We start from the raw sequence: 9950 nt of genomic DNA, 5'->3' as shown, positions 1-9950 counted from the left end.
TTATCTTTTCCATATATGTCCAATATGAGACTTTGATTATTTTCCCAATAATCCTCCCCTTAAATGAAGGATCACCTTTATTCTCATGGTTTGGGCATCTTGTCAAGCGTCTAGTCACTCTTGACCTACTCTCGATCTCCTTTCAAGCATCTAGTCACAATTGACCTGCTCCAGCCTCCCCTCAAGTATTCAATCACTATCAACCTGTTTTGGGTCTTTCCTCAAGCATCCGGTCACTATTGACTTGCTTTGAACCTCTAAGACCTTTTCACCACCTAGAATTTACTTCCCTAGGATTTTTTCCAAGCATCCGGTCACTTTTGACATGCTTGAACTTTTTGCCACTTAGGATTCACTCCTAGGGATTTCCATCAAACATCTGATCAGCATTGACCTACTTAGACTTTTTGCTTAGAGTTCACTCTTCTGGAAGCCCCCACCTCCTTCGTTCAAGGCCACTATTTCACCCATATGGCTCGACCTGAACCATAACTCTGATACCATTTGTTAGGACCAAAAGAATTCACATATCTCCATAATAATATAATATTGTCCACTTTGGGTGTATGCCCTCATGAATTTATTTTGGGTTCTAGCCAAAAGGCAAATGCCAATGGAGATATTTTCCATCTTTTAAACTCATGATCTTTTTTATATATGTCAAATGAAAGAATTTGATTGTATTTCTAATATATGCAGTGCAACGCTTGGCGTGAAAATATTCTTCTAACAACTATATAAACCCTAGAGAAGGTAAGGACAAGGGATTTCAATTTCTTCCTCCGAGGCCATTAAGTTCTCTCCTTCTCCATCTTTTTGCTCCAGCATACGACTTTAAGCAAATCCTAACTGGAGCGTCGAAGTGGTGTTAAGAGTTGATAAGTTTTTGTCCGAGTCTTCTGTAGATAAAAGTTTGTCCGGGTTTTTAGTGTTGTCCGAGTTTTTTGATTTAATCGTTTGCTGCGTGGTTGAACGTGGAGTTGAATAGGTTCATTGTAAAAGCCTATATATAGGTTTGGTTTTTTGATATCAAGTGAAGTTGTTTTTCCATTCTGTTTCTTCGTTCTTCTCCTCCTCTGGAGTAACAGTGGTATCAGAGCTTTGCACGAGGAATCATAACACCGGCACCGCCGTCACAAATTGGAGACCAGAGGCGATCGTCAGCGAGCAGACACGAGGAATCATAACACCGGCACTGGGTATCAAAACTTTTAAACAGTTTTTTGCACTTCGACGGTGGTGATTTATTAAATTGCTCCTATTTTGTGTGATAAATTATCTTCTTCAATGGCATTTGAAAATAATTTTGTGCAACCTGCGATTCCACGCTTTGATGGTCACTATGACCATTGGAGCATGCTCATGGAGAATTTTTTAAGGTCCAAAGAATATTGGACGGTTGTGATTTCTGGAGTAGCAGAATCGATAGAAGGTGTTGCGCTAACAGATGCGCAATTGAAAGATCTTAAAGCAAAGAATTATCTTTTCCAAGCTATTGATCGCTCAATCTTGGAAACCATTCTCTGCAAGAATACCGCAAAAGATATCTGGGATTCTATGAAAAAGAAGTACCAAGGTACAACAAGAGCTAAGAGGCAGCAGCTTCAAGCACTTCGTTCAGAGTTTGAAATGCTCCGAATGAAATCAGGAGAATCAGTTGCAAAATATTTTTCAAGAACGATGGCAATCGTCAACAAAATGCGAATCCTTGGCGACAAGACAGAGGATGTTCTCATCATTGAAAAAATTCTTCGATCTATGACACCAAAATTTAATTTTGTTGTCTGCGCCATTGAAGAAGCAAACGATGTAAGTCTACTTTCAATTGATGAATTACAAAGTTCATTATTGGTTCATGAGCAGAAAATCAATCAAAATGAAAAAGAGGAGCAAGCATTGAAGGCTTTATCAGAAAATCACTCTACAAATTATAGAAGTGATAGAGGACGAGGAAGAGGCAGAGGTCGAGGAAGAGGAGGTAGAAATAACAACGATCGTGGAAACCAACAACACAATCAACATCAAGAGAATTATTTTCAAAAAGGAGGGCGTGGAGGTCATTATTCAACGACGAATAGAACAAAGTCAACAGACAAGTCCAATGTTGAATGTTACCGATGTCATAGGTATGACCATTATAGATCAGAATGTTATACTAATTTGAAAAGGCAAAATGGAGATCAGACTAACTTTGCAGAAGAAGAAGAAGTGTCTCTTTTGATGGTGTGTCATGAGAAAGAAAAAACACAACGACATGTATGGTATTTGGATACAGGCTGCAGCAATCACATGTCCGGAGAAAAAGATACATTTTCTGACTTGGATGAAACCTTTCGCAGTTCTGTCAAATTTGGCGATAACTCTACAATTTCTGTTATGGGAAAGGGAAAGGTAACCATACAAGCAAAAGGAGATACTACCCATACTATCTCTAATGTTCTTTTTGTGCCAGATTTAAAGACTAATTTGCTTAGTATGGGTCAGCTACAAGAAAAAGGATATGAAATTGCTATTAAAGAAGGAGTTTGTCGCATTCAAGATGCAAAGTTGGGCTTAATTGCGCAAGTTAACATGACAACTAATCGTATGTTTCCGCTTTATCTTCATACTACATCTCATTCATGTTTTTCAGCAAAATTTGATGATGAAGCATGGTTATGGCACTTTCGCTATGGACATTTAAATTTTAGTGGGTTAAAAACACTAAAATAGAAGAATATGGTAGTCGGTCTCCCTCAAATTACAACTCCTTCTCAAGTTTGTGAAGAATGTGTTGTTAGCAAACAACACCGTAATCAATTCCCACAAGGAAAATCTTGGAGAGCAAAGGCGGCATTGGAGCTTGTGCATTCAGATATTTGCGGGCCAATAACACCACATTCTAATGGAGGTAAAAGATACATAATTACCTTTATTGATGATTACAGTCGCAAAATATGGATTTATTTTTTGCAAGAAAAATCCGAAGCTTTTACTGCTTTCAAAAATTATAAAGTACTTGTCGAGAAAGAAATTGGGAACTCGATTAAAGTTTTGCGTACAAATCGTGGTGGAGAATATAACTCACATGAATTTGCAAATTTCTGTGAGAATCATGGAATCAGAAGGCAACTTACAGCTGCTTACACACCCCAACAGAATGGTATATGCGAGAGGAAGAATCGCACTATTATGAATATGGTGCGAAGCCTTCTGACGACAAGTGGTGTTCCTAAAAATTTTTGGCCAGAAGCAGTTAATTGGAGCATCCATATACTGAATAGAAGTCCCACATTATCTGTTCAAAATATGACACCAGAGGAAGCTTGGAGTGGAAGAAAACCAACGGTTGATCATTTTCGGGTTTTTGGATGTATCGCTTATGCCCATATTCCAGATGAAAGGAGAAAGAAGCTAGACAGCAAAGGTGAAAAATGCATTTTTCTTGGTATAAGTAATACATCGAAAGCTTATAGATTATATAATCCTTGCACTAAGAAAATCATTATAAGCCGTGATGTTGTTTTTGATGAAAAAGACACTTGGCCATGGAATCAAAATGGCGTTAAAAAAATTATCCCAGCAGATCTTGATGATAATGAGAAAGTACAACAACCTATGGAGGATGAGCACCATGAGGAAGTCTCTCAAAATATTCCTATAACAGATCAAAGTCCAATGGAAGCAGAATCGCAAAGGCCACAACGTGTTCGAAGAAGACCAGCATGGATGTCTAATTACGAGGTGACTGGAATTGATCAAGGTGATGATCCTCTTACACATTTTGCTTTATTTTCAGATTGTGATCCGACAACCTTTGAAAGTGTTGTCAAAGATGCAAAATGGCGTAAGGCGATGGATGATGAAATTGAAGCCATTGAAAGAAACGATACTTGGGAGTTGACTGATCTTCCGAAAGGGCACAAAACCATTGGTGTGAAGTGGGTCTTCAAAACAAAGATAAAAGAAAATGGTGAAGTTGATAAGTATAAGGCGCGTCTGGTAGCTAAGGGATATAAGCAAGAGTATGGGATTGATTATACAGAAGTTTTTGCTCCCGTTGCAAGACATGACACAATCAGATTGGTGATTGCATTAGCGGCACAAAACTCATGGTCTATTTACCAGTTAGATGTCAAATCGGCATTCTTGCATGGAAACTTGGAGGAACAGGTATTTGTAGAACAACCCCTTGGTTATATTAAGATCGGAAATGAGCATAAAGTATATAGATTAAAGAAAGCTCTCTATGGATTAAAACAAGCTCCACGAGCTTGGTATAGTCGCATTGAGTCTTATTTCTTCAAAGAAGGCTTTCACAAATGTCCATATGAGCACACACTCTTTATTAAAATTGGAGATAAGGGAAAATTGCTCATTGTCTGCCTATATGTAGACGATCTCATATTTACTGGAACTGATGATTTCCTGTTTCAGGAATTTAAGAAATCCATGATGGTTGAATTTGAAATGTCTGATCTTGGAATGATGCATTACTTCCTTGGCATGGAAGTAGTGCAATCAACTAAAGGAATCTTTATTTCTCAAAAGAAGTATGTGCAAGAAATTTTGGACAGGTTTCAAATGAAAGATTGCAATCCTGTAAGCACTCCAACTGAGTTTGGCTTGAAGCTAAACAAGGATCATGAAGGGAAGAAGGTGGACAGTACAATTTATAAGCAAATTGTTGGCAGTTTGATGTATTTAACTGCGACAAGGCCAGACATAATGTATTCTGTGAGTTTAATAAGTAGATACATGGAGAATCCAACAGAAATACATCTGTTAGCTGCCAAGAGAATCCTTCGTTACCTACAAGGAACTAAAGATTTTGGACTATTCTACAAGAAGGGTGAAAAATTGGAGTTGTTCGGATTTACTGACAGCGATTATGCAGGAGATCAAGATGATAGAAAAAGTACTTCAGGCTATGTATTTATGCTGGGCACAGGAGCCGTATCATGGTCTTCTAAGAAGCAACCAATTGTTTCCTTGTCAACTACAGAAGCTGAATTTATTGCTGCAACAGCTTGTGCTTGTCAAGCTATCTGGTTGAGAAAAATTCTTGAAGAGCTTCAGTTCAAACAAGTTGAAGCTACTACAGTTTTTTGTGATAATAATTCAGCAATCAAACTCTCTAAGAATCCTGTGCTACATGGCAGAAGCAAACATATCGATGTGAAGTATTATTTTTTAAGAGATCTCAGCAATGATGGAACAATCAAACTGATTTATTGCCGCAGTGAAGATCAAGTTGCAGATATACAGACCAAGCCTCTCAAATTAGCTACATTTGTGAGATTACGTGGTCTACTTGGAGTTTGTTCGCGTACTGCTATTATTTTTTCTTAAACTGTTTTCTGCCGACTTCAGTTTAAGGGAGGGTGTTAAGAGTTGATAAGTTTTTGTCCGAGTCTTCTGTAGATAAAAGTTTGTCCGGGTTTTTAGTGTTGTCCGAGTTTTTTGATTTAATCGTTTGCTGCGTGGTTGAACGTGGAGTTGAATAGGTTCATTGTAAAAGCCTATATATAGGTTTGGTTTTTTGATATCAAGTGAAGTTGTTTTTCCATTCTGTTTCTTCGTTCTTCTCCTCCTCTGGAGTAACAAGTGGCATGTCGAGATCCATCTTCAGTGTCATTCTAACCCTCTTTAGAAGTATCTCTCAGGTCCTTACATCTCCTTCACCAGCGATATATGAAAAGCATGAGTTCAGATCCTCTGATCCATAATCCCTAGTCTCTTTCGCAATTTGCACGTTGGATCGTGGTCGAAATCTGGTAAAAATTGACTGGGATGTCCCCTAGATTCACCTTCCCATTTAGGTGGTAGTTTGGGTCGAGGTAGGTGGTCGGAGGCCATCGGTAGTGGGCGGTCTACCCCCTGTTCGGCGCCATACAGTTCGCCCTTCATCGGAGGCCTCCGACCATCTGTCTCGACCCAAGTTATAATCTGGGTGGAAAGATAAACCCAGGGGAGATCATAGCTAATTTTGACCGTGACCCAATGTGTAAATTATAGAAGGAATTAGGAAAAGATCAGAGATCACAAATCAAAGAATCTAAACTCAGGAAGTATGCATATCAATTTTTTTATTGACTGATGACGTGACCATATATAATATTGGACCTGAACACACCTCTTATAGAAAACAAATCCTTGCACAAGTTTAATCTTCTCAATTTTGGGACCGGAACATATGAATTTTTTTTATTATCCACAATTTTTTAAAAAATTTTATTCCTTGCACAACTTTAATCTTCTCTATTTATTTCCTTGTTTTGCACCCTTTATAATTTTTGGATTCTTTTCCATCGAGCAGTATAAAGTTGGAGAAATCCTAATTTTGACTCATGAAACTTGTCTGAGTCATAAATTTTTGGTCCCCTCATTTTTTTTTAAAAAAACATGTATAGAATTTAATTAACTCAGTGCTATACTTAGATAGAAAAATTTAATGATTAACTGTGATTTTTAGGGCAGTTACAAGTGAGAGATGAAGAGGACAGTTGGATCATAATTGTGGAAGAACAACAAGATGGTTAAGGGGAGAGAGAAGAGAAGTATTTCGTAGAAGACCACTATAAATGATACAAATTATCACAGGTAGCTTTTTGCATGACAATTGATTGTCACAATGACCATAAATGATTAATTAAGTGAAAAATCATAATACTTGAACTCGGGTAAAAGTTTCGTATGCGAGTGTGGATTTAAATGTTTGGCGTAAGAAATTATTTTTGAGAGCTTTTTCAATGGCGGATGAGATATTGAGTGTGGGTATTTGAGCGTTAATATCAAACACCGGCAAGTAAAAACCAATAGTTAAGTTAACTAAGAAAATAATTCGGTCCCATATAATACGAAGAATAAATTAATAGGTGTTATTGAACTTAGCGCATAATGGTTAGAAATTGATTTTCAAGAATGGATGACGTAAGATTTATTTCATCATACGTCTAATATTTATATATTTATATTTATCTCCTTTTATATTTATGGAGCTTGTACTATCAGAGTTATAAATATAACGGATCTATATTTTTTTTTGTTAACGCATTAAAGCAACTGCAAGAAAGGAGCACGATGAGAAACAAATCTAATGGTACTTTTTGATATGATAAACTTCCATAAACTTGGACGGATATTTTAAGAATTAGTTCGTTTTAAAAGATACATATTTAGATTACCAAAAAAGGAAAATAGAGCACGATGTTTCTATAGGATGTTCAGTCAATTAGAAAATGACAAATTTATTATAATGGAGCAAAAATCAATTCTTGGCAGAAACATATCCTTAAGAAAAAAAATTTTCTCACCTCCTACCCAATTGACGATCAGCTATAAGTTGATCCTCTGATTTACTTCTATTGATATAATCTGAGGACGGGCTGCATATGAGGCTTGATTAGAATGAACGTAATCACATTTTACTAAAAGAAAAAAATAAAGCATGGTTGCTCCTACAAGTTAATGCAGTTGGTATTTACATATGTGTTTGTTTCAATAAATCTTAGGGTCAATTACTAGTGAATACAAAATATCTTGTTAGGTGTTTATCTTTTCATATCATGGAACTACTTAGGAATATTATAGAATCTGAAAACTATGATGCTATCGTAAATAATGGAACGAGCTCTCAATGAATGCTCGAATTTTATCCCGTTCACATTTGGAGAGTTGAAAATTTTATGACGCTGTCCGTTAGAATTCGTTCATTTAATTTCTGATTTATTTTGATCAACGATCAAAATTTTTTATGGGATTAGAGGGGTCATTTTAAAAAAAAGATCGGATGGTAAAACTTGAATATATAAATTAATAAAAAGTTAATAGATTAGGCATTTGGCTCAACCTAACATTCTCATATCATGATGCTCTTCCCAACACTGGAATCAGTAGATTTCTCGACACGGCAAGAGCATTTATGCCTCTCACTATCTTACAAGCACGCTAACAGTGAAAGATTCCTCCCGTCTTTTGTCTCCACATTGCAGGGATGGGTGCGAGAATTAAATAACGAGGAAAAGAATAGTAGTAATATTGAATAAGAAAACAAAAGTTGTCTTGTCATTGCAATAGAATTGACCCAACACATTAACCCTCCATTGCTGCTCCTCGCAGAGATGACTACAAATAGAACATTTAAGCCTAAAGCCAGAAATGAATGCTCACGAACCACGACCCACTCCCTTCTTTATGCTCTTTCTTTCCTTCCTTTTTAGTTTTTTTTTTATATTTGTTTATTTATTTATATTCATTTCAATTCCTTATCGAAACCCACTCGTGCAACCCATCAATGTCAGCGTGCAGTGGGAACTAGCTAGGAGGAACAGGGAAAATGGGTGGGCAGAGTGGTTGGGAGTTCCAAAACATGATGTGACCCTATCACCTCTGCCTTCGTTTCAATTCAGTATGCACAATATCCATCTCTCTCGGTGACGATCTGACAAAACAAAAGAGAGATGGATGGATGATAGATAGACGGACGGACGGTGACAGAAAAAACAAACGAAAACACAATGGGTTGGGTCAGGAGATTCCTTGTTAGATTGCCCTCTGCCCACTGTTTTTTTCAGTTCTTGGAAATAATGATTGCTCTGGTTTGTTCCAATAGAATTAGATTAATCTCCTCCGCAATCCTGTTCAAGTATAAAACGCGGTCCTGTCACTGCAAAGACGATGAACCAAATCGGAGAAAGAATCCAAAGAGGTGGATCGACGAGTTTTTAATCGCCTTGCTGCATTTGCTTTTTAAACGAAGAAAAGTAAAATAACTCTTTTAATTTTAACAATATAGTACTTCTTGAATACAAAATACATAATCCAAAAAGAAAAAAAACCTTATTTTTTAAAAGTAATTTAATTCAGTTAATATATCTCATTCTGGTAGATACTTTAATTTTAATGCATATTAATCCGGTTGGGAAGCGATAAGTTATAGATTGTCGGTAAATTAGCTGGGAGTTTGATTAGGAGAAGACTTTAACTTGAGAACGCCAAGAACTCCTATATGTACAAGCCGAAATAAAAGGAGGAAAAAAAAAATCATCAGTAACCAAATCAAGGGTCCCTAGCACATCTACTCTGATGATCAAACTAGAATCCTAAAAAAAGAAAAGAACAGTGGGGTAATTGAGGCCATTGCGCAGCTACTCCAATGATCAAATTAGAATCCTAAAAAAAGAAAATAACAGTGGGGTAATTGAAGAGAGGTAATAGACTTGTATATCTGCGCCAGCAGAGAGAGATCCTCTTTAATAATAACTCTGTGATCTTCACACTTAATGAGACATCACATCATTGCTAAATAGTCTGTTTAATCATCATATTTTCACTTATCTATAGACAGAGTATTACGTATCTATCCAAAGATACAATCCTCTTATTCTTTGACAAAGTCATGTGCCGTATTAATGACAAAATGAGCTGATAGCCTAGAAGACCTATTGGGCTGCTAGTCAAAAGATTGGCAGAAAACAATGAGCCTAGTCTCTCGTAAGAAGTTAACATCTCAATGGGGGGAGGGGGCTAGGCTCTTGAGAGTATGTTTGATCGACATTAGTCGATCAGGATGTAATGGAAAGTAGAGCCGCATAAGCATCAGACTGAGCGGGAGATGAACCCTTGAGAATATGTCCAATCAACCTTAGCCGATTGGAATGAGATGGGGAGCAAAGCCCTATAAACAAATGACTGAGTGAGAATCTTGGCCCCTGAGAGTATGTCTGATCAGCCGTAGCCGATAGGGATGTGATGGGGAGTAGAGCCCTATAAGCATTTCGCTAAGTGGGGAGTTGAGCCCCCTGAGAGTATGCCCGATCAACCTTAGCTGATTGGGATGTGATGGGGAGCAAAACCTCATAAGCATCTGGCTGAGTGGGGAGTTGGGCCCATTAGGGTGTCCGATTGACCTTGGTCAATTAGTGTGGGGAGATCCCACCGGGCAGGTTACTCGAGATTTGACCTACCTT

The sequence above is a fragment of the Zingiber officinale genome, chromosome 7B (assembly GCF_018446385.1).
Source record: "Zingiber officinale cultivar Zhangliang chromosome 7B, Zo_v1.1, whole genome shotgun sequence".
Classification (NCBI taxonomy): domain Eukaryota; kingdom Viridiplantae; phylum Streptophyta; class Magnoliopsida; order Zingiberales; family Zingiberaceae; genus Zingiber; species Zingiber officinale.
This window is presented reverse-complemented; position numbering follows the sequence as displayed.